The 6,310-nt window shown below is 39.9% G+C and overlaps 1 pseudogene across 1 annotated transcript; it reads right to left on the reverse strand.

Moving 5' to 3' along the window:
* Window positions 1–2,583: 2,583 nt before the first annotated feature.
* On the reverse strand, window positions 2,584–5,636 carry LOC308273132 (disintegrin and metalloproteinase domain-containing protein 25-like; annotated as a pseudogene). Its single transcript has 3 exons — window positions 5,311–5,636; window positions 3,343–5,093; window positions 2,584–2,688 (listed from the first exon to the last, which is right to left on the reverse strand). The product of its transcript is annotated as a disintegrin and metalloproteinase domain-containing protein 25-like (transcript).
* Window positions 5,637–6,310: the final 674 nt, after the last annotated feature.

Raw genomic sequence — 6,310 nt, forward strand, 5'->3', positions numbered from 1 at the left:
GATTCAATACAAACTCTATCAAAATTCTAATTTCATTCTTCAAAGAAACAAAATATTAGATGGATCCAATATGGACCTCAGAAACATAGAGCAATATTTAACAAAAAGAACATAGTTGGAGACATAATAATATCTGACTTACTATATACCATAAAGACAAATCAACCAAAGAGAATATTATTTGTATAAAAATAGGCACTTAGGTAGAATATAGAGCCCAGAAATAAATCCAAGCGTTAACAAACAACCGCTTTTTTTTTTTACAAAGTTGAGAGTAACATAATGGAAATAACAGTTTCTTCAACAAATGGTGCTAGAAAAACTGAATATAGAAGATGCCAAACCGTGAAACTACTAGAAGCAAACCTAGAAGAAATGCTTCATGAAGTCAGTCAGAGGAAGGAATGCTTAAAAAAGAACTCAAAGCATAAACAATAAAAGAAAAAGTAAAGAAATGTGACTTTATAAAAAAAGTTTCTGCATAGAAATGGAAACAACGAATGAAGAGACAATCAATAAAATGAGAGAAATTAACTGCATATTTTATATTTGACCAGGTATTAATTTTCAGAATTTAAAAGGAACTCAAGTCTCAATAGCAAAATAGAATAATCCAATTAGGAACTGGCAACATGAGTAGACATTTGCTAAAAGATAAACCCCCAGCCCAAGAAAAACCTGTCAAATGGAAAAAGTACTCATTGCTAAGCATTAAAGAAATGCAATTCAAAAGCACAAGAATTTATTACTTCATCTCAATTAGAATGTTGATTAACAAAATGTTGAAAAAAAAAGAAAGGAAGATGGAAGGAAAGAAGGAAGGAAGGAAGGAAGGAAGGAAAGAAGGAAGGGAGGAAAGAAGGAAGAAAGGATGTACCAAAGCTGCTGCCCAAGAAGTAGAGAAAGGAGAACCCTTATAAGATGATAGTGGGAATATAAATTGATACAGCCACTGTGGATATGGTATGGATGCTCCTGAAACAGTTAAAAATAGAACTACTTTAGGATCAAGAAATCCCACTACTTATCCAAATGAAATCAAATATGTATGTGGAAAATCCATTGTTCTGTATTTACTGTAGCACTGTTTGTAATAGTCAAAAGATGAAATCAGCCTTAATGGTCACCAATTAATATATAAAGAAAGAAACTTGAAGAGGTAAACACCTGAACTGTAATGATGTACGTACACTAACTTATGAAAGTGTGCTGAGCATGGGAAGGTGGGAAAGAAGAGTGAGTAAAGTGGGAACTGAACAAGGGCTCAATGAGTGCTGTGTGCATGGATGCTTCTGTCACCTAGAACTTCATCAAGATGTATAAAAAATAAATATAATAAAAAACAAAATGTGATGTATATGAGAATACTATTCTGCCATAAAGAAGAATGGAACCTTTTAATTTGCAAAATCATAAGAGGTTTAGGCTAAGGAAATAAAGTATTAAGAGGTTTAGGTTAAGAAAGTAAGGACATAGGTAAAGGAAATAAGCCAGAGACATAAAGGGAAATATTACATAATCTCACTCATACATGCAATGAAAAAATGTTGATCTCATAGAACTTAAGTATTGATTTGTAGTTATCAGAGGCTGAGAAAAGGGAACATAGGAACATGGGAAAAGTTGGGTACAATTTTTAAAGTTAGGAGAGATTAAGTCTTATTTCCTAATGTACAGCAAAGTGACTATAAATAGCAATAGTGCATTATATATTTCAAATAACTGTAAGAAAAAATTTTGAATGTTTTCATCATAAAAAATGATATTCATTTCAGATGATGGATATGTTAATTATCATGACTTGGTCATTACATGATACACATATACTGAAATCACACTGTACCCCATAAATATATTTAGCTATATAGCCATGAAATTAAAAGATGACCAAGTAGAACTTAGGAAACAATGATTTTGAATTGAAGGGCCCCAAATGTGTAATTTCTGAACCCAATCCTGTGAAGTAACTGAGAGGGTGGGGTATGTCTGCCTCTCAGCAGAGGTCCTCTCTGCTGGTTGCACTAAGCTCATCCTCAATTCCCATCAGGCATCAGCCAGTGCTCTGGAGGAGCAAATGGCTGCCAGTATTCAGCCAACTCAAAACTGTCCTTCACATCTAAAGCTGCTGTTCATCTACTTCTCTTTGCTTCCACAGTCCTCTGACCAAAATAAAATATGGTATTAAAAGTTTAATTGGGAGTTCTGGGGCCATTTTTCTATAGAAACATGACTTGCTAAGACATTGCTTCCTATATCCAATTGTAAATAATTTTCATTTTTACCTTTTTTTACAATAAAAGTTATATAGGAGTCAACTGGCAAGTTCTATTACTCTCTTTTTTCAGACTTTGAAGAAAGGTAATCTATCTTTAAATTATATCCCCTATAATAATAATGAGCAGTGGTGAAAAATGCCAAACCTTCTGATATCTGGCTCCTTCCTGTGTTCTCCTTTGCATCAAGTTAAGTTCTATATGCCTGAGAATCCAGACACAAGATGAGAAGATTTGTTCCTGACATAAGCACAGGTTATTGACTGAAGGTGTGGCTGTCACCACCAGGACTGAAGATGCACAGGAAGAGTCAGGCCTTGTCTGACCCCAGAGCTTTGCAGTAGATCCCAGGGTTCCAGGACTCTGGCCTCTGAGTAAGGTGGATCCCCCTAGGTGATGGTACCTCTAGGAGGTCCTAAATAGACACAGTGATGAAGCACAGATGGCCAAGTCTAGAGCTGATACTGAGACACATAGGCAGGAACATCAGTTAAATGTTCTCTCAAGGTACCTGTGCCCCATCAGCTCACCTCTGGACAAAAACCAGTTGGAAGAACTGAGAAGTAGTGCAACTTGTGGATTTACTCTCTTCATGTGAAAAAGCAGAGTAAATAGGGAAGGCTAATTTTGATTTGAAAGATACCAAGTTAACCCACCCACCCCCACCCGCCCACTCCCACATACACACAGAATCCATGAGCTGGGACTTTCCTCAGGAAACTTAATGGGAATAATTTCATAAAAAGTCTTAAAACAATGAAATGTGGGACTATTCCAAGAATTACCTGCACTTAGTAGCTAATGTTCATGAGTTTGAAACTTAATAGATTTAAGGGATTTTCTTTCAAAGATCTCTGACATACACAATAGCCTTTCTATTGCCAGGACACTAAAAAAATCAACACATGGGGAATATCAATAAGGATTGAATTTATTTCCTATAATTGTAATTTTTGTTCTTATTAGGTGACATTTTCACGTTTTGCACTTTTGTACCTTTTTTATATGGATTTTCCCACCAAATTATAAAATTCCCAAAGCAACATATACAGCAAATAGGAGTCCATACAATTATGAATAGGAGAAACTTTGGGAGTATCATTATTTTTTTTTCCCTAGGAGGTGGACCACTATCAACACTATCTCCATACCCTTCTTTCATACAGTTTGTTGGGTCTCAGTGATAGTTACAATGATGGTGATGTTTACTGTAGCAGACCCCATTCATATTGCAGGTCTTTGGTGAACAGTCATTTTCCCAAAGTGACACAGGGACACGCTTTCTGTGGATACACACATGATTTAGACCACACTCTGTGTCATCTTTCACCTCACCAATATCTGGTAATGTCATCCCAAAATGGTAGTCAGTATCCCAGCAGGTAATGCCATTTAAATAAATCTAATGCATAGTGGAATGTTCCATTAAAACGAGAATTTCTGCAACATTCTCACATTGAAGTCTTCCATAGAGGGTATCCAAGTTATTACATCTTACAAATATAATGCTACTGACACCACAGTTACCAAATCAGTCACCTTGGGTGTTCATTTGCATGTAACATGTCACATCTGCACTCTTGGCATCTTTGCCAAAAATTTTCCTACACTGCTCATCATGCTCATTGCATCTCTTTTCACAGCAGTAGACGTTGTCCATGCAAGAAACCCCATCCTGCATATGCACATTTTCTGGACACTCACGTGAAGATCCATTGCACTACTCTGTCAGATGACACTCATTGTCCTTTTCTCTACACACAGTGCCTGATGGCATCAACTGGCAGTTCTCGCAACAGTGCCCAACAGCACAGGTGGCCCCGGGTTTCAGAGAATAGCTTGACAAACAACACAGATCTCTATCACATGATAGTAAAGATTCACAGTCACATTCTTCTCCTTCTTCAACCACACCATTCCCACAGTGCAGCTTTGTGAAAATGTCCCCTGGATTTGGCACATCACGGAGACAGTTCTTTTTCATAGAAATTTCCCAGAAGTAAGAACAACTACAGTTGCTGAATCTTGTAGCAGAAGTTTTTTTATGGATACATTATGCATTTGGGGCTCCCACATGTACATGTGTTATCATCATGTAACATGCCCATATTATGACTCATTTCATGTCCCACAGTGTATGCAAAAGTAGTCAAATCATCATCTAGAAAACTGACAACCACACAACCAAGCTTAAGATGACATACTGTTTCAACATAGGCTAGGTCAAGCTGTCCAGGAAATTTCTTCTTCACCCAAAGATGTGCAACATCATGAGGAATGTGCATAATTAAGTTGATTTTCTTCCATTTGCAAAATTCATTCAGGGCCTCATTTATCCCACCTGTTGTTATGAGAGATTTCCTTTATTCCAGATCTCAAGTTCACATAAAATCATATCACTGTACATTGCAGTATAAAAGCCATCTATTCCACTGACAACTGCTATTACTTTGTCCTGCGCATTTGAGATATTACTTTCTATGAAGAAATCATTCCTTGTCTACAACCACTGCAACTTCCACAAGCCGTCTGTGGGTCCACCAGCTTTCATAGCCACTTTGCATCACAATGGAATTATTGCTCTCTTGAAGCTTCAACTGTTGTGCTATTTCATCATTGGTTAATGCACAACACAAGGGAGGGGATTGTGTCTCCTCACTGTCCTTCTTGTAAACCAGATGTTCAAATGTGGTAGAATGACTTTGGGGTTTGATTTCATAAGCAATGTCCTTTATGTGTAGCATTTCTTGAAGGCCTCCCAAACATGTGCTCAGAAAAACCAGGGATTCTAGGTCCCCTTCCACATACCCATGATAGTAGCTGTTAGTTTGTGGGGTTTTTTTCTGTGTGTGGTACTGGGGTTCCTGGAAGCCCTTCTACCTCCGGGCTACACTCCCAGACATATTTTTCATTTTTATTTGGAAACAGGGTCTCCTAAGCCAGCACACATGGCTGGCTTTGAACCTGTGCCATCCTCCTGTCTCTGCCTCCCAAGCACGGGGATTACAAGCGTGGACCACCACGCCTGGCTTAGTAGCAGTTAGTTTGGAGAAAGGGGTGGTCTTCAAGCAGAGCACCCTGGTCTGTGTAGGTGAACACAGAGAGGTCTCTGGACACCAAAACCTTCTTGGGCTTCATGTGGATAACGTGTGTCTGTTCCCCAAAGTGCAGGCTGTAGGAGAGCCATCCTGGAGCCCTCTTACCTCTAGTAGTGTCATTTACCCTCAAGAGTATCACTATTTCAGGGAGGGTGTGATATTGAGAATGCCCAATCTGGGGCCATCCAAAAAGGCAGAGCCAGACTTCCAGCCAGAGCTGCAGGAGAGTGATCCTCACAGGCATCATGACTTCACCCATAGCCATCCTGGCTCTGAGTGCAGGCAAAGGAGGATTGGAATGAGGAGCTGTGGGCCTGTCCCTTACTTTGACTTGGTTGTATGAAGCACTAGTCTTTAAGAAGATGTCTTCTGGGTGAGTCAGTTCATCAAAACAGCAGAACTAAAATAAAAAAATAAGAAGACTTCCAGGAAGATGGCGACGGAGCAAAACGGGGCTTATGAGCCCCGATAACAACCAATCTCTATTACCACAGAATCGGTGCCTTTCATAGCCAGAGAACACCATCAGCAGAGAAACAAAAGATGTAATTTTAAGGGAAAAGATGTAATTTTAAGGGAAAAGAGGGCTGGAAAAACAAGACACCAGAAGCCAGACTGCAGTGCCGCGGCCAGAGCCATGACGTGAAGTGGCAGGCAGCATTTTGCCTTGCAGCACCAGGCTCCAGAGAAGAAGGGAACTCATAACGGAGCCCAGAAACCAGAGAGAGATACGCCGGCCTCACGCCCGAGAACGCAACAGCAGCGCCTTACTGCTGGCGTCAGCAGCGAGTTCACCAGACGGCACCAGACCAATGCACTCAACAGCCCACCAAACTCCAGAGAGGAGCGGCAGACAGCGAGCCGAGGTGAGCCACTGTGGAACAGCCGGGCGGGATTCGGCAGGTTTCTCGGCGCAGGGAACAGCTAAAGCTCCCAGGG

Source organism: Muscardinus avellanarius (assembly GCF_963383645.1).
Source record: "Muscardinus avellanarius genome assembly, chromosome: 14".
Lineage (NCBI taxonomy): Eukaryota > Metazoa > Chordata > Mammalia > Rodentia > Gliridae > Muscardinus > Muscardinus avellanarius.